Source organism: Cupressus sempervirens, chromosome 9, assembly GCF_028749045.1.
Source record: "Cupressus sempervirens isolate cs-2001-9-10 chromosome 9, ASM2874904v1, whole genome shotgun sequence".
NCBI lineage: Eukaryota > Viridiplantae > Streptophyta > Pinopsida > Cupressales > Cupressaceae > Cupressus > Cupressus sempervirens.
In genome coordinates, this window is record NC_143126.1 from 829259205 (window position 1) to 829279069 (window position 19865).

The 19865-nt window shown below is 34.3% G+C and overlaps 1 pseudogene; it reads right to left on the bottom strand.

Moving 5' to 3' along the window:
- Window positions 1-4828: 4828 nt before the first annotated feature.
- LOC149541244 (uncharacterized) overlaps window positions 4829-19865 on the bottom strand; it is a 55036-nt pseudogene continuing 39999 nt past the window's right edge.

Below are 19865 nucleotides of genomic sequence, written 5' to 3' on the forward strand. Positions count from 1 at the left end.
ATGGATCGAATAAATATAATGTCGTGACCAAGAGTCAGGGAAGCCAACACAAACCACTTGATTAAAGAGCACTATAAGAAAGGGACCCATGATAGAGATACCCAACTTGAAAATTTTTGCTTGAAATCCTTCCTCATCTGGAGTTCTACTACTATTCATAACTCTAACTACCTCACAAATGTGGGAAAAGGAAAAGAGGTGACAATGGGTGGGGGGAGGATGAGATGGAGAGGGGGTTGGCCAAGAATATCATAGAGAGTGGAGGTGTGGGAGGCAAGGGAGTGAAGGTCCATAGTAGAGGCAGGGGATGGGGGGTAGGGTGGGTGGCAAGGAATCATGGTGCACCAAAAGAGCTTTGGAGACTGGAAAACATTGCACAATGAGACTTACACTGCAGTAAAGTGAACTTTTGTTTCTTATGGTGAAGAAAGTGGTGGTAGTTGAGCCTCAACTGAGAGGAAGGGGAGGAAGAAGTAGTGGATGGAGCAAAGAAAAGCATGTAATGAAAGGATTTGCAGTCCTCATCAAACCATTGGTTCATGGGGCAAGACCTGCGAGTGGGGTGAGGGGTGAGCGAGGAGGCGCAATGGGGAATGGAGAGAAGGGTAGACTCCCACAAGGTGGACACGAGTGGAACATGGAGGTGATATCCTTAGAGTCGGGGAAGGGGTCTTGGAGGAAAAGTCATTTGAGGTGGTGGATGAAGAGCTTTGTGTCACCATCAGAGAAGTGAAAAGAGGTGTGAGCATGGGGGGAGGGAAGAGGGGGGCAAGAAGAAGCAGATAAGCAAGAAGGAGAAGATGTCAAGGGTCCCTGAAGGGTGATGCTAAGGAGGGCATGGTCAACCAGAGGAAGGCACAATATGGTAAAGCAAAAAATGAGAGGGATGAAGGAGGCAGTAGAGAGAACATAGTCAACAATGCTAGCACCACCATCATGTGGCCAAAAAGTGAAGAGTTCGGATCCAGGAAAGCAAGAGAGCCCATTCAAAATCATCGAGTCAGAAGACTCACAAAGTTGTAACAAATTATGACCATACCTAGTGAAGGGCCCTTGACAACCCTCAAAAAGTCAAAGTTATCCTATAGAACCAAGATCAAAAGCATACGTACACATGGGATCAAACTTGCGATCATGGAGAGGAGGCTATAGGTCTCTGGTCCACGCATTAAAGTCTCACAGAATAATGATGTCCCCCATGGTAGAGAATTTTATTATGTACTCAAGAAGGTCCTCATAGGGGTCCCCACCCTCAATGCTAAGAACTGCATAGTACGAAGATGCTGGCGGGAAGTAACAGACAAGTTTCCTCGATCAATGCAAATCCACATTAATCTAACATAGCTATTAGAGTGAACCAAGGAAATTTCATTGAAAAGGTGGTCCCAAATAAGATAGGTGACCCCACCAGAGCCTTTAACCCCACCAAAGCACCTGACTTCGTCTCTAAAAGAGAAGAGCCACTAATAGCTAGAAATACTAGGAAGAGGACGCATGGGGCTCTCATGTGTCTTTGTAATAAAAAGGTTGGCAGAACCAATGGCATCATAAAGTAAGCTAGGCATAGATTAGAGGATGACTTAAACTTAACAGGGGTTTGATTTGGGTTCCTAGAAAGTTTCAATTAGTCACTGTAAGAAGAAAAGAAGCTCAGAGGAAAGTGCTTTGTTTGATTCCTAGCAGATCTCAAATCATTGTCATTATTTAGAGGAAGACTTCACCCTTGAACAACAAAAAGCTCAGTTGTGCTATGTAGGATTCTTAGCTAATCTGATCCATTGAAAATTGAACAGTTTAGTGCAAAGAAGCTTAGTGGATGATGCAAAGTTTGATTCCTACAAGTATAAAAACAATATAATCATTGCTAGAGGTGTTATATTTGATTCTAAGCTAACCTGGTTCATGGAAAATTGAACAATCAAGTGAAAAGAAGTTTAGTAGAAGATGCAAAAATTGATTCCTAGCCAGTCCCAGATCATTTTGTAACTTTGGGGTAGAAGATTTGTTCAATTCCTAGCTAACCTTGCCCATAGATAATTTCCAGAGCAAAAATGTAATATCATTGCAATACAGGAATTCCACAACATTTGCAAAGTAAATCTAATTAGTCCACATTCTAAGTTGTAGAATCTGAGATAGAAATGCATGATGCAGATCCATTTCTAAATGCTTGTAAGGAACTTGGAGCTTCAGAGGAATATATAGCTGAGAAAGTAATGCCATTAACTATATTAATTTAGATTGTTCCTACTGCTAAACATACTTCTATGCTCTATCCCACTTTATTAGTTTTATGCACTGCTAATGTTAATACATGAAAAGAGATGCTACATATCTGTATCTTATGTGACCTTCCCCTGCTGCTAAAGTACCTAAAAAATAGTTAAATAAACCTACAATCCTGCATGATATCCTCTGTTTTGCACTTGTTCTTTCATAACCAAAGTGCGAAGAAGAAACTGAAAAGAAACAATGCTTAAAAGAAATTAAACTGAACAAAAATACCAAGCACAAAGTTGTTTGTTGACTGTAAGTCCAATGTCGTTCACTGTTTTCTAGATCGCTCTCATTACTGCCGCTGATTTACTCATAATTTTTTGCAATCTTTCTTATAACAATAAAAAATGATTTCACCAACTACACAAAGCATGTTAGAGTGTAATAAAACATTTGATAGACTGACCAATTGTCTCTTGCTTCAAGCATAAAATTTACACAGAGCAAGCATAGAATTTAGAAAGCATGCACATTGTAGTAGTAGTTGGAATGTTTTAAGATTAGTCTGTTGTGTTATAAGATGGATATAAGCAGCACAATGTGGTCAAGTATCATTTTCTGAAACCCAACCTTCATAAATCTCTCTCAACTCTTTCCCACAAAAAAATCCTCTCATGATTTTCAATGTTGTGGTCTCCTCTTTCGCATTGGTTAAGGAAATCCTCAAAAGGGGTGATCAGAAATTTGCAAACAGAATTGCTCTATTTTTTATCAGACATCTTGCATATTTGACCATTCCAATATTCATTTAGACCCGTACAATGTAAATCTCAACTCTTTCTATTTCCTCATTGGCACTACAAAAGACAATCTATTGCACAATTTTAAAACATAATCCCTCTCGTGGGTTCTAAACAAACAGTTCCCAATGAATATATCATCCAAAAAAAAAAGGTATGAAATAAGAAAGGCAAATTAGGAAACCCCTACACACAATGTAAACAGTGGTGGACACGAATATCACGTAACATTCCAAAGCAAAAGAGGACTGGACATGACCTGTCATTTGTGATTAATTCCAGTTTGGTCACATTTCTTGTGTTCTTAAGCCGCAATAATGTACAAGAACATATTCTAAGCAAGAAGTACAAAATGAAAGAAAAGAAATGTAACCTTACAAAGAGCTTCATTCACTGTTGTTTCAAGCAGTTATTTTTATCATATGATATAATCAAGAAGTGGATAACTAAGGAAATTGTTATCAAATGGAAATTGATAAAGTTAAGTAGTATATTGCATCTATCATAAGGATGTCTTTGAACATTTGATTTGAAAATCACCCAATTCAACTGTTTAACAATCAGCAAAAATTTTCCACTTTATCCATATCAAAAAGCATTAAATATTTGTTCTTAATTTAATGACTAAAAATAAGCTTGTCCACTAAACACAACGATGTTTAAGAATAGCTATCTCTAAATGTCATTTTGCAGTCTGCTTGTAAGTCCCATTGACACCTTTACAACTGCCTTGATGTTTTTTAAAAAGAAAGATTGAGTTTAATTTATGAATAAGGAGAGGATTCAAGAGATATTGGGATATTGGGAATAAATGTTTAGCGGGTATTTTGGTCTGAAATATCCGCTGTACTTCTAGTATATGAAGAATTATGATATATGGTTCATAAACAGAATATGTTTAGCACTTAAGTCAACAAAACAATCACAATCACAAAGATAAATGTAGAGAAGTTTTCAAAATCATGAAGTGTAAGTAAGACTATTGCCAAGAGCTGAGCATTGCTGATCAAATTAGAAGCATCCTGCACCCACCGTGCAAAAGCACTTTACTGAGAAACCTGGAAGCCACCAAGATATTGGATGGAATAAAGTTCCAAAAGTCAAAAATAAATTTCAGGACTAATCTCCAATAACACCACTGTTGGGAATGAACTCTTCTTTGTACTATTTGAATGGACTCTATATAGTGCATTTAAATCTTATTATATTATATACTTAATACATACTGATATCTTCTGTAAAATCTCTGTAGGTGTTTAGTAGAAGTTAAAAGTGCAGTTTTAGTCCTTTTTGTTGCATCAACTCATTTAAAAGAAGTCAATAGAAGTTAAATATCAACATTGACAGTTCTGGGTTGCTAATACAGTTTCCAGGTAAATTTAAAGTTATGAGAACACCATCTAGATGCCTCATATTTAAAATATTAGAAAAATAAGGATCTGAAAATGAGACACGCTTACACCTATCTCTATACAATCTAATAAGCCCAGAATACTATTTATAAAGAGACCGTTTAAACATATTTCAAATACTTTATCATATAATTATTAAATTGCTAGGTTACAAAAAGTTTCATCTTCACTAAAAAGATAGGAATATACAATTATGTTTCATTACAAACTACCATATATGATTTGCATTTTTGAAAAGGAAGTGATATAATTAAAATTATTTAAGAACTGCCCCTTGCTTGCATGAAAGTATGGCTCTATACATGTGTAACGTTAAGATGAGTGCATAAATATCAAATTCTATCTGGGGAAATATAGATTCAACATTTTGATTTGCCAGCACTTACTAGGGCATGAGACTTATATTTCCTTAGAAACTATATAAGAATCATCATTTACAAACTCAATTAATTTTTTTGGCTCAATTTTACCATCAACAACTAGCCAGTGAAGTATTCTGACAGTTGAATTACTTGGAGCATAGCCTTCTTTCTTCATTTGATCCATTAACTAGATAGTTTTTCCACACTCCTATCTTTCACGAAATGCACCCAATAACATATTGTATGTGATAACATTTGGAGCCAAATCCTTTCTTCTCATCTCATTCACCATTGATACAACCAAATCAAGTTTGTTATCCTTGCAAAAATAATCAATCCATTTATTATAGGTTACAGCGGTTGGAAAAATACCAACCTCTTTCATGTTTGAAAAATACTTCAAGGCCTTATCTATTTCACCATTTTTGCAATGGGCTCTAATCAAATAGCTATAAGTGTCTTCATTGGGAGTCAAGCCTTCATCTCACATCTTATTCATGAATGAACGAGCTCTACAAATATATCCTACCTTGCACAGACCATAAACGACTGTATTGTATGCCACTTCATCAAGTTTCAAATTCCTTGTTGGCATCTCCCCTAACAACTTTCCTACCATGTCCAAGTTTCCTGTTCTACTGAATTCACATATCAAAGTAGTATATGTGATCACATTAGGAAGATGTCCTACATTTTCCATCTCAGAGACAAGTGTAAATGCTTCATTTTGCCTGTTACTCTGACATAAACCATGAACTGGAATGGAGTAGGTAACAACATCTGGAGAACAACCTCTCTTTAGCATCTCTTTGAACAACTTATGAGCCTTTTCAACTTCTTGCAATTCACATAGGCCGCATATCAAAGAACTATAAGTGATTACATCTGGCTGTAAACCATTTTTGAACATGAGATGACAGCAATCCCAAGCCTTGTCCATCCTACCATCTTTGCACAATCCATCAATAACTGCAGTAAATGTCACTTTATCGGGCAAAGGACCAAAGTTCATCATTTGTACAAACACATTGTAAGCTTTGCCTATTTTTCCAGCCTTGCAAAAGCCATCTATCAGGTCAGTATAAATATAGGTATCAGGAAAATAGTCATCTTGTAACATTTTTGCTACTAACCCTAGAGCTTCATCTACTCTTTACCTTGCAAAGGCCATCTATCAGAGTGCTATATGTAACAATATCTGGAGAGCAGTAACCATGTCTCATTCTAACAAGTAACCTGAGAGCTTCGTCTTCCATACCTACCATCCAGAGACCATTTAGAAGGGTACTATATGTAACATTTTCAGGAGACAGTCCATCCTGTATCATTTCAGCTACTAAAACAAAAGCTTCATTTACTCTAGCAATCTTACAAAGACCATATATCAGAGTTTTATATGTAACAATATTTGTAGAGCAGTAACCATGTCTCATTCTAGCAACCAACCTGAGAGCTTCATCTTCCATACCTACTATATAGAGACCATTAAGAAGGGTACTGTATGTAACATTATCAGGGGACGGTCCATCCTGTATCATCTCAGCTACTAAAACAAGACTTTCATTTATTCTACCAATCTTGCAAAGACCATCCATCAGAGTGCTATATGTAACAATATCAGGAAAACATTGAGCTTGCCTCATTCTATGCAAGAGCTCACGTGCTTCCTCTATTCGATTCTGTTTACGCAGAGCACTTATGAGGGTGTTAAAAGTGATAACATTTGGATGTACTCCTCTCCCTTTCATTTCACCAAGAAGGACGTTGATTCTGTAGGTATCACCGTTGTTTGCAAGACCAGCCAAAAGAGCAGTGAAAGATATGACATTGAGAGGGTAGCGTTTAGTGAGGGCCGAGTGGAAGAGATCCCAGGCCTTGTTTGTGTTTCCTGATTTATAGAGGAAATCAATGGACTGGGTGAAATGCACAACATTAAATTCATGCGTGCTGTGAGGAGGGGGTTTCTTGTGTTTGTGCATGTGTTGAGATGCAGAGGTTTTGAAGTGTTATTTTGAAGAATGAAAAAGAGGAGGAGACTTTACCAGTTTAAAGAGAGGGAGAATCTAGTTCAATTTGTGTATTATCGCCATCTTCATCGTCTTGCAGAATAGAACAGAGCAGAGTAGAACAAAGCCCTAAGTTTTCGTCTCCCGCGTGTTAACGAATAAAACATAATTTGCACACATCAAAATTTAGAATTGAAAATCCCCACTTTTAATTTTTAAGATTTTAGTAGGTATAAATATTGTCACAAATATTTTGAGGAAAGTGAAAATAGAGACTTGTTTCGGCACAAGGGGGCTGGTGTGCATCTTTTGTAAATTAATTTTTCATTTTATTCGCATTTGTGTTTGTTTTACAATAAAAAATTAAAATATTTATCTAGTTAAGATTTTTTTTTTAATTTTTTTTTTGATGAATAGTTCTTTTTTATTAATAAAATATACTAAGAATACAATTCACAAAAAAAGAGCCAGGGGATACAAGATCACCTCGCGAAAGAGTTCACATGGTCGAAGCTGGACTTAAAAACATGGCCTCAGCCGAAAACAACAACTATTCATTAAAAAATAAATAAATAAACAACCTCAGGCTGCCAAGGCAGTGCCAGCCAAGGGAGGAGGATTATCTTTATTGGGAAATCCCCACGTATCAATGGGATTGTGGGGCAGACTAGGAACATACCAGCCATCATCAGCAACAACAGGATAAGGGGCAACCTCCGCATCCTTAATCGTTGGCCGCAGAGGACAAATCACCAAAGCCAAGCAAGGAAATTTCCTAAAATGTGCTCACCGAGGCCCAGGGGGAGGAGCTAGGGACCAGCCAGAACCACCGCGGGGTGGGGAAGCAGAGTGGCGCCTCCATCTGCCATCACCACCACTGGGAGAGCAGTGGCAGGAAGCTTGGGAGCATGGTGTGTGCGAGTGGTGACCTGAGGATTGGCGGCGAGAACGACGGCCACGAGGCGTAGAGGCATCAACCAAGGCATCCAGAGGAACTCTAGCAATGGTGCAAGGAGCATTGCCCTAGTGATTTAACAATTTCTATAAGTGAGAAACTTCTAGGAAAACTTTATTAGCTTGCACCTAGATCTGCATAATCACATTGTTACAAATGCATGCCTTAGTGTACATAGCAATGTTAACATCCAAAAAATTGTGAGTGAACAGAACAACATTCCTATCTTTCCACAGAGAAAACAAAATTTCCATCCTAAAGGTATGCCAAATCTGAGTGAATTTTTGAGAAATTTTGGGTAAATCACCCAATAGGATCATGTGCCATGAAAATGGTTCGGGCCTTAAAAGCTTGAAAAAATCATGAATCCAGTGCCAATAATTTTGAGCATGCTTACAAAACCAAAAAATATGCAAAAAGGACTCAAGTTGACCATAGAAGGGGCATCTGGGATCAGGAACCCCAATGTGCTTAAGTCGAGGCCCCATGGGAAGACCTTGGAAGGCAAGGCACCAAGAAAAGTGGGCAATCTTGGGTTCTGTAATAGCACTCCAAATGGTGTCAAAACATTTTTGCCATTGAGAAAGAGAAGATTGCAAATGCCACTACTGGTTAAGCGTGTCAACCATCGAAAGATGGGGTGAGAGCCATCTATACCCCATATTGGGCTTATAATTGGCAAATGGAGTGGCAAGATACCACTTCCAATCATGCCACCAAGGCCGAACAGATTGAATCTCCACCTTATGAACTAGGTGCATAGGGATGGAAGACAACAAAAGGTCAAAAGTCTGTTTGACAAGGCGGTACTGAACTTGCATATATTCCCATGACTTGAAACTCATGGGGACTCTTGAAAAGAGATCCTTAGGAGTTTGGATGCCATGTTTGAAAAAATGCAAAGCACTGGCACCTTGAATCTTGGTGAGAGGAGTACCCTAAATTGCAAATAGGGGAGACCACCAAATGTTATGTTGATTCAAGGAGAGCCCATTGCGAAACTCATCTCCAACCCAATGAAGCCATGGCTTAAGAGCTTCCTAGGCTTTCCAGATACTCTTAATAACAAAAGAGCCCTAAATGGCCACTAGTTCACGCATGATGAGAAGGGTTTGAAAACCAATCCCCTTCCACGCAGGCCTGTTAACAAGGAAGCTGGAAGAAATGCAGTGCCTTACTAGAATCTTCCAAGCTTCGTCCCCAGAAAGAGCTTGGATAATCCATTTTGCATAGAGAGCAAGGCCCTGTTTCCCAGTGGAAAGTAGGCCAAGACCACCAGACTCCCTTGGGAGACAACAAAAATTCCAAGCAAATCTATGAAAACCATGATGGTCAGAACCAAAAGCCCAAAGAAAATCTCTGAGCAAACGTTCTAGCTTGAGATAGGAAGCTTTGGAGGGTGCCCAACAGGAAGAATAGTGCACATGAGTGGCAGCCAGAATCTTAGAAAAAATATGGAATTTACTAGCAAGAGAAAGCAGCTTGGTGATCCAATAGTCGAGCTTTATGCTAATCTTGGCAAGCACAGCATTCCAAATCTCCACATGAGAGGCTTGGAAGGCAAAGGGAATGCCAAGAAAGTGGAATATTTCCCCATGAGTAACCCATTTCCACTGGAACTGGCTGAGCCAAGGTGGAGCTAGCAAAAAAGAATGGTGTAGCAGAGCATTTTATGCCATTGGATGGCAAAGCCAAATGCTTGACAAAAGGTGTCCAGACAATTTAAAGCATTTTTGATGTTTTCTTCATCCTTAAGAAGCGTAAGAAAGGAATCATCAGCAAAATGACCATTGACTAACTGGGAGGAAGATTCAGGCAAGGAAATGCCATGAACCAGCCCTAAAGACACAAAATGAGCTAGCAAATAGCCAAAACCTTCAGCAGCAAGGACATAAAGTGCTGGAGCTAGAGGGCAACCTTGCTTGATTGAACGAAAAAGTCCAAAAGCCTTAGATTGCAAATTATTGATGGTAATGCAAGTATTAGCATCACCAAAGAGCATCTCCATGAACTAAAGAAAATTGGGACCAAAACCCATAGCCTAAAGCATAGCCAAGATGAAGGGCCATTCAATGCGATCATAGGCTTTAGCAAAATCTATCTTTAAAAAGATAGCCTGCTACTTGGACTCGCAAGCCCAATCCATATCTTTCTAGACAACAATGATGTTGTCAAGAATATATCTGGATTTGATGAAGCCAGTTTGCTCAGGCCGCACACTTAAAGGCAACATGTGCTTGATTTTGAGAGAGTGTGCCTTGGCAATGATCTTATAAGACACATTCAGAAGGGTAATGGGCCTCTAATTGCATATGTCCTCAAGATCACCAGCTTTATGTATGAATTTGATATTCCCTTTATTTATTATCACTCCTAAGCTTTTAGTATGATATGCTTCGAGATAGACTTTGTTCAAGTCAGGACCTATTTGTTCCCAAAGGTGTTTGTAAAATTCACAGGAAAAGCCATCACACTCAGGAGACTTGTCATCCTCCATGGAGTAAACTACCTCTTTAAGGTCTCTGAGGGAAAGAAGTTGCTCACACAAAGCACGTTGCTCAACTGCAAGATGGTTTGGAGTAACAGAGATACATTTTTTGAGAGCTTCCTCCTAAGCAACCAAATTTCCCTACAAAGCAAAGACATTCTCATAATAATGAACGAATGCTTGTAGGATGTCAGGGAGACTAGATAGAATAGTCATTCCCTGTTTGATCTTTTTAATCCCAACATTGGTATGACGGGCCTGGAGAGCCTAAAAGAACTCCTTTGAGGCTTTATTGCCAACCTCCAACCAGTGGAGATGGGCCTTGATTTGAGCTCCATGAGCATCATAGTTGTCAGCAATTTTCTTGTCATGGTGAAGCTTGGCAAGGTGAATTTGTGAATCCACATCAAAGGGGTTAAAGGTGGGAGCCTCAGAGGCTTTTTTTTAGGGCAAGGGTGTTGGCTTCATAAGAGCATTTCTTGAAAATTGCTAGCTGGCGCCCATAGATGCGTAGAAACCAAGCAGTTCTAGTAATGGCATCATTCCATCATTGAATCCATCTCCGCTGGGAGGGTAGACGTGGCTCCAAATTCCAGACACGTTGGATGTGCGAGATGGTGGAAGCATGTAGTAGCACAAACGTGTTGAGGAAGAACTAAGACTTGGCCACCTTGGGGATAGTTGTTTGCCAAGAAATGACAAAATAGATGGGATAGTGTTTGGATAATGTCATATCTCTCAAGGGAATAACAAGCAGATCTCGATCTTCAGTAAAAGAGAAAAAAGATTGCATAGAGATCATAGCACAATTGAGATGTTTTAAAATATGGTCAGAGCTAGTTCAAAAGTTGGACCAAGTGTGCCAAACCCCACTACCCTAGCAGCGGTTTGTATTAGGATCAAAAAGGCCCAATTTATTTCACATGTAGCACCAAGCTTCTCTTTCCCCAGCTGTCCACTGAAGGGGCAAAATGCCATCTTTGTCAGATGCCACTTCAACCATATTGAAGTCCCCACACATGACCCAAGTAGCAGGAGGCAAGTTGTCAACTAGCCAAACCCACATCTGGGACCTTTCCACAGCATCATTGGAGGCATAAACATTAATGACTCCAAAAGAATGATTGTGAATGGAAAGCAAAAGCCAGATAATTCTATGCGTGGGGTTAGAACCATGTGAAATAATAGCAAAATGAAGGTGAGGTGACAGGAGAGTAACTACACCACCTCAGCCAAGTTCATCCTAAGAGGAAAACATAACGCCATCCTGCCAAATGATGCGACACGTAGCAGAAAGCATGAAACTAGAAATCTTAACTTCTTGCAGGTAGAGAAAATCTAAATTACCAAGTCTATGATGGGTGTCCCGGACATAGAATTTTCTAGGGGGGTCTGTAAGACCTTGAACATTCTAGGAGAGGAAGTTCATGAGAACTCTTCCATATCATCTTCATCCTCAAGAGAGGAGTAGCTATTCTGCAAGAAGGTAGAAACCGGGTGGAAGTCAAACAGGAAATCCTCTAACCTAATGGCCTGCTATTTCACTTCTGGTATCTCCGCACATCCAGGAGGATTGCAAGAATGCCTTGTCACTAATGGTACGATGGAAAAAACTACAAGAGGAGCACGAACTCCATCCAAGGCAAAAAATGTAGCGACTGCCTTAATCCCCTGCGTACTAGCAGGGTTTGGAACCTGCGAAACCCCCAGAATAGGCACTGTAGAATTTTCTTGTGTCCCCACGCTAGCTGGTGTGGATGCTCTTGTGGGAATAGGAGGAATCGCGGTGACCGCCGCATAAGATTTCTTGGGGGACAAGGGATTCAAGGGAACCTTTCCCTTGCACCCAACAGTAAACCATTCTTCAGCTTTTCCTTTGGCCTATTTGGCAGGTGCTTCTTTAGGCATGGGCTTGACCCTAGGCATAGCCAGAGGGCAATCCTTGATCTTGTGTTCCATGGACTAGCACCTATAACAGGTGTTAGGTAGATTCAAGTAAAGAACCTTTTGGGAGAAGGTTTGAGCTCCAATCTGGATTTCCACTAAATCCTTGAGATCCTTGGAAAGATCAACTTCGACACAAATGTGTCGCTGTGGGCGAGCATTAAAAAATTTCTCAAGCTCCTTGGTGAGAACTTTGCCAAGGGCTTTGGCAATGGACTCAATGAAAGGCTAGCATGGCAAGGGAAGACCTGGAAACTCGACCCACATAGGAACCCTAAGCTTTTTATCATCCGAGACTGTGAAGTCTCGAGACCATTTTTGGAAAACAAGCAGAGAGGAATGCATAGACCAAGGTCTGTTTTTAAAGACCGTGTCTGCTTATGACGGGTTAGCGAAGAAAAATTAAAAAAACCTTTAGGCGAACTCCATGAGGAGTCCAGCATTTTTTAACCTTGTCTCGGAGCGGAGCTTTAGGAGGAGTCCTACCAACAAAATAACCTATCAAGGTATGTTGCTCTAACCAGTCACAAGCAACATCAAATTCTTGCAAAGGAAGGATAATGTTAGGATTACCTCATGAAAGACCTTTGGGAAAAACTTGCATGAGCATTTTTTTTGAGGCGGTGCCATGTCAGTCTGAAGTAGCAGCATGAATACCAGAAACAACTAGTTCATCGCTGGCCAGAGCCAATATATCCTAACGTAAAAGCTCTTGCAGTAAATGCAGTTTGACAAGTGGTGCCTATAGAAGGAAAGCTCAAACGAAGAGTCATACACAAGAAAACTAAAAGTTCGCATGAAGCAAGAAACCCTAGCAGAGCGAAGGCATCCGACTTGCTTTTTTAGAATTATTATTTTTTGATAAAATAAAAAGTATGAGAAAAAATGATTAAAAAAAATATTACATTTACATGAGTCTTAGGTTTCTCTATAGATAAGAAAATATGTAATCAAACATAAATATATAACTGTTTATTGTACTCAACTATTGCATTTCTATTCTCATGAAATTAATCAATAGTTGTTCACTCAAAAACTAATTAGACATTCCTATTTTTGGGGTTTGATTATTACTATATTTTTAATAAATTTTTCTTAATAATTTTTTTATTATAATTGATTTAATTCACTTCTGATTGGATGAACCCTCCATATTCATAAATTTCAACAAGATTTTAGGATTTCTTAAATTTTATTAGTTTCCGCCAATCACAAGTTATTATTATTCTCTAATTCACTTATTCTATAGTTTTTAAATTTATTTGTGTAATTTATATTTTATAAAAAAATATTTATTTCAAACATTATTGGTTGAATTGCTTTAGTGTTAGAGACCTCTTTTGCGGCCATTTCAGAATGCATTAAAATAAATATTTTTTAACTTTTCAAACAAATATTAGTTAATTTAAAAAAAAAGGTTCATAGAGAATGCAAAGTTGATCTCCACTCCAATCAAATGTGAAATAGTCATATATTTAATTTGTACTTAATATTTTTTATTTAAAATATTTTAACTTTTAATTATCATTTTTAAGTTTTAAATGCTTAAATTTCAAAACTTAATTTTTACTTGTATGTGATAGATTTTAACTATATTAATTACATTTAAAAATATTTCAATTTTATAATCTCATTTCTCCTCAATCTTAATTGGTTGATGAAATATTTAATTTATAAATAATAATAAAATTGTTAAAAATAATAATAATAAAATTGTTAAAACCAACTATTTTATATTATAAATGATAATAATTTCAAAATGAACATTGATACAATATTGATATGTATGGTCACTTTTTAACAATATCATTAAACAAATTATGATTTGTTTATCTCAATATTTACTAATTTCTTAAAATTGTTCACTATATTTTAACCTCTATCTAATAATAATATTTGCGAGATATTAATATATCTATACTATTTCTAAAAGAATATATATTAGTCAATTCTTAATTATCAATAGTCATTCTCACATTTTATAATTCAATTGACACATCATAATTTAAATCAATTCAGATATATACAATAAGATTTCTAATTTAATTTAATTTATTAATTATTATTGTCAACTATATGAATTAAATTACTTGTAACTAGTCTAATATTATTAACAATAATATCTTTAACAATACTTTAATCATTTTTAATATCTTAAATTTTATTGGATCAAACAAAATTAAAATAATATTATAAATTATTTTTAAACTATAACGATAAATACACGTCACACTTGTTACACTCATATATTTGTATATTTACTAGGCATTTCTATATTTGATAAATTATTTAAAATGTAGTAACTCCTAATAATATGTAAACCACTTCTTCCACCTTTTTACCATAAACCTACATGTATAAGTTAGTTACAAACCCTTTCATACTCTTATTATTCAAATAGACTAGCATACCTAAAAAATTAATTCAATTTTTTTGTAAAATAAGCCGAGAGGTAATTTTAAAAGAATTAATATAAATTTAGTAAATATTGTATTCAAATGAACACAAAAATTCCATGAGTAAACTATTGTATTTTTAAGCTAAGAGGTATCTAATGTCAAAAGAATTAATATAAATTTAGTAAACATTGTACTCAAATGAGCACGAAATTTCTATGCATAAAATTATTTTCAAAATGGAAAATGTTTACATTGAAGATTGTTGCCACTGTAGAAAGCCTCTCGGCTTAATTAACTGGTAGGGATACTATTAACAATCTCAGTTGAAAAATATGGTCTAACATTTCCTATATGCTAGAATAAGATTGACTTAAAACGTTAAATAATTTTACATTTTCCTTAAATTCATTTTCAATGAATAACTTTGTACTCATTATTTGTGGCAAGGTTTTTCAATTTGTTAAATCTTTTAATAAAATTTAGACTAAATAAATTATAATCTTATTCAATTTGGGTTTTTGGTCCCTAAAAAACCAAATATACATTACACTATTATTCACATTGAATTTTTGGTCTTTGAAACTAATTTTACATTACACTCGAAACAATATAGTATAGCTTACTCTACTTACTCTTATATGAAGACATATTTTATTGCACACTAAATTACTTTTTAATATGCAGGTATATTATTCTTATTTTATTGCACAATGTATTACTTTTCACTATCAATATGCAAAGAGTTAATTAACATCATACAACGTTGCACAGTATACTACTTTTTACTATGGATACATCTTATGTTACATTACTCAAATTTTAATGCACACTACATTACTATTCATTATTAATATGCAAAGTTAATTAATGTCAACTATTTATTTATTTTATTATATTTGCATAGGCATACTTGTTTCAATGTCTAACCTATAAAATGTTACACAATTTAATTATACAATTTGAAAATGAAGTAAACCAATGAAATGTGTAGAAATGGATGAAGTTTAGAATTATAATTTTTAGTAATTATTTGGAATAAGAATTGATATATTTTTCCAATTTTTATTAAAAAAAAATCAGTTACTGAAAAACTTTGAAAATTAGAGATCTAGTTCCCACCACAAAACTAGATGGAAATAAATTTATTTCACTTTGATCTCAGACTATGTTATAGGTTACATAAATAGGTAGAGCAATCAAAAATAAAAATCAACTTTAGACCTATATTTTCTCTTTTATAATGATTCAAATTTCAACTCACCTAAAATCAATAGTTTTCATCTCCCACCACATTTTCCTAAAGAAATCTATTCTAACCAGGAGAAAAAATGTACATTCTAAAAGAGGACTCTCTCCTCTAGAATCATATTATTTTTTTAAATTTTTTTTATATAGTTTAATATTTTCTCTTAATCAAAATTAATATCTTTTTGAGTGTTAATATATGTGTTTGTATAATTTTTAAATTACAATATACTATATCTAATTAGAACACCATAAAATCTATATGAGAATATTTTTGACTCTGAGCTCTATAAAATGGTGTTTATATGTTATTAAAAAAAATCATAAAAAATAGTAAGAGTTATTGAAATGCCACTTTTCTAAAATAATTGTATTTCTTTAGTAATTGGATACAAACTAGTATAAAACATGTATTTAATAGACATTTCCATTTGGAAAAGTGTGAGACCATATCTAACTTAGCTAAAATGAATTTATCTTAGATCATATGTTTGGAGAAAAATGATTTTTAGATAGAAATACTGAAATTTAATCGTTTTGATAAGTCAACCTAAAAGGTGACACAACTTCATACTTTTACCTTTCAATATTATAAAAGTCTATTTATTTTTAAGAAATTTAATATATTATCTAAAATGACTTATCTTGTTCAATCCATTTGGTGTTATAGACCCATTTTTTATGGAGGAGTGAGTATTTAAGAGATTAATTATCTTGAATATTTGATATTTTAAATGCACAAACCATCCAACAATTGCTCAGATAACCAATTTGGAAAATAATTATGAAAGATATTATATAAAACAAATTCATAGGGAGTATTAAATTTTCAATGCACACACAACTTAATTATTTATTTTTAAACTAATGTTAATATTTATTTATCTCTTAGCTATAATTAGTTTACAATTACTATATTAAGATATCATGATAACTATTTCTATTAACTATAACTATAATACAAGTACGGGCTACTACAAAAATTACATAATATTTCAAATAAGTTTGTACATAATATTAAATTATAATGTACACTAAACTTGTTTATTTATTTTTAAATTAATATAAATTTTTTATCTCATACTTATAATTGATTTATAAATACATCATTGTGGTTGTCGTAGGCAAATATCACTTCTCACAATTAGTGAATTAGTACTACCAATGATAATAAGTATTTCATAAATAATTATCTTTAAAGTTCATCTATATATTATAATTAAATATAGTATATAATTTTTTTTTTTATCTCAACTATGATAAGCTAATTCAATTTGGTGTTATAGGAGTCTTTTTTTCAAGCCCGTAGTGCTTTTTTGTGGCAAAATGTTAGGTGTTTAATTTATTAAAGTATATGTTGAATTTACATTTAAAAATATTTAATTTTTTTTTGGTCATATTTCTTTAAGTTGATTTTTTAATATACAATTTATTACATGCATTATATTATTAGTACTTCTTGGTAGGCTGAGTACTATTGTGCCACCTTTTCAATTACTCACCTTAACTAGTTATTAAATGAACTACTATTATACTAATTAAAACTCATTTTCTATATACTAGTTACAATTTGATTTGATGGTTTTTATATATATTATGTCAGTGAAATATACATGCAATTTTTTTAACTATGTAATTTATACATATGATTGGATGAATGAATTAGAGTCTTATATGAAATTTCTGAGTTCATGAAATATGATTTTTAAGAAAATATTTGAATTTGTTTCTCTTCTCCCTAATTTTTCATTTAGCACATTTGTTTTAGGTTAAATTCTATTTTAGAACTTTAGTTATTGTATATGAATTTTTAGATAGAAAATCATTCATTATAATAATATAGTTAATAAAATGATTTTTTGTATTTTAACTATTATAAAAAAAATTTTAAAAAATTATAAATAAATACATTGAAATAATTTTATTTTTAAAAAGATTTTAAATGTTTAGTCTAATTATTTATTACAATTCTTAGTTGAGTCCATTCCATTCCATTCAATTTTTATTAATTAGGGATATTGTGAAACAAAAAATTATTATTCCACTTATATAATAAAATTAAAACTAGTATTATTAAAAGCAAGTACTAAGCCACTACGTGGCACTTGTTAAGATATCATGATAACAATTTCTACTAACTATATAATAGGCCTAATTATATATTATATAGTTTCTAGAAATTCATACCAAATAATAGGCTTTTGTTTCAAATTCAGGCTTAGAAATGGATCTTTAATTCTTTCTTTTCCATTTAGCACTCATTATTGTTTCAAACTTGAGGGTTTCTAAAGCATTCAATTGGGGTTCATACCAAATAATAGGCTTTTGTTTCAAATTGGGGTTCAATGTTCATTCCATTGTCTTCTTTAGCTAGTGCCTAATTGTAGGCACATGCATGAGTTGACAATAGATAAAATGTTAAAACAAACACTAGCCATGTAAGGATTTTTTAAAAATAGTACTTGTTAAATCCTAGAAACATCCTTGATTTTTTTTTGAATTTTTCAATGTGAAAAGTAACAATACTATCAAGAAAAATGGACATATCCAACAGAAAAATATGAATTAAAAATTAAAAAGTCACTATAATAGAAATATTCTTTTAAACCATAGTATAAATGGAAATTGCACAAATTTTGAGAAGTAAACTAATTCAATTTTGTGCAATGAAAACTTTAGTCTCCACATTAGGTAGGTAGGACTAATAATATAATTTATTGTAGTTTCAGAAAGACCCATGGGATAAACTAATTTAATTTTGTGAAATGAAAACTTGAGTCTCTTCCTTAAGTAGACATGACTAATAATTAAAATTTATTCTTAATTTTTTATAATTTCATCAAGACTGATGGGAAATTTGGCCCAACTCAATCAAACAAAACCATCGTCAAGACAACAAATCCAACTTTGGTGAGCCTAATGGCGATGGTTTCCCTGATAACAATGCCTTGTCTTTGCATACCCATAGCATTAAAATTTGATGGAGAATAATAAATGGTCGCATAAATTCCCTCGAATTTCTAAAAAAACCACACTCCAATGTAACAATCAACGTTCATATAACTGATGTTGTCAGCCAAAAAATCCCTCCCCACTTCTGAAATGTTGTATGGCTCTATGATGAGGGCACAACCCAAGACAAAATGAATGTGACATGAAAAGGAGAATTTTACTATCAATGATATGATATTACATTCAGTACAACAAAAATAGACTCCCCTACATGCCTTATGGGATTACAATATTATCATATTCTAGAGAAAAACCCTTCTCATAGTAATTCTCCCAAACGCCACAAAAATTTCCTTTACAATACAATAAATTACCTTAATTAGCCCAAATTAAGTTTAGGGTTAGAAATATATTTTATAATATGCCATTTGGAATCCATTGCCAAAGCAGAAGGTTTTATAAGACACGTCAGAATTTGGTGCAAAATTAGAAGAATCTAGATATTGTAGTCTAACTTCTGAGAGGCATAACTTTTGATCCAGGACTCTGATTGACAAATTGTTTACATTTTAGGAAAACTTTGTGAGCTCTTTATACCCCAATGGGCCAAATTTTTTAATCCTCCATTTATTGGGCCTGCACAAGGTCATTTAGTATCTCAATTGTGACTTTGATGCATTCGTAGGGGGTCTCCAAGCAAATTAAAACTACAATAATTTTCAAACCGTAAAACATTTTGACCTGATTCTTTTTCTAGAATGTTGTAAAATATAAGTACAATCATCCCTCCAACTTACACCCTCTAATTCATCATAATTATGGCTCAATTAAAACATAACCCATTTTCTACATTGACATGTATCTTGAGGTGCTCAAAAACACTAACCTAGAAAAACAATATTGGAACTATGAGAGTTGGAATCTCTATTCAGCCTAAATGGCTATCCAAAAAATACAAACACATTAAACATAACTAACACTAAGAATATTTTTGGATGATACATGATTTCCCTTACATTAGTGGATGCTCCTGCATCACTCTATTGTCACTAACATTTTTCTTGGCATACTTGATTCCATCCACA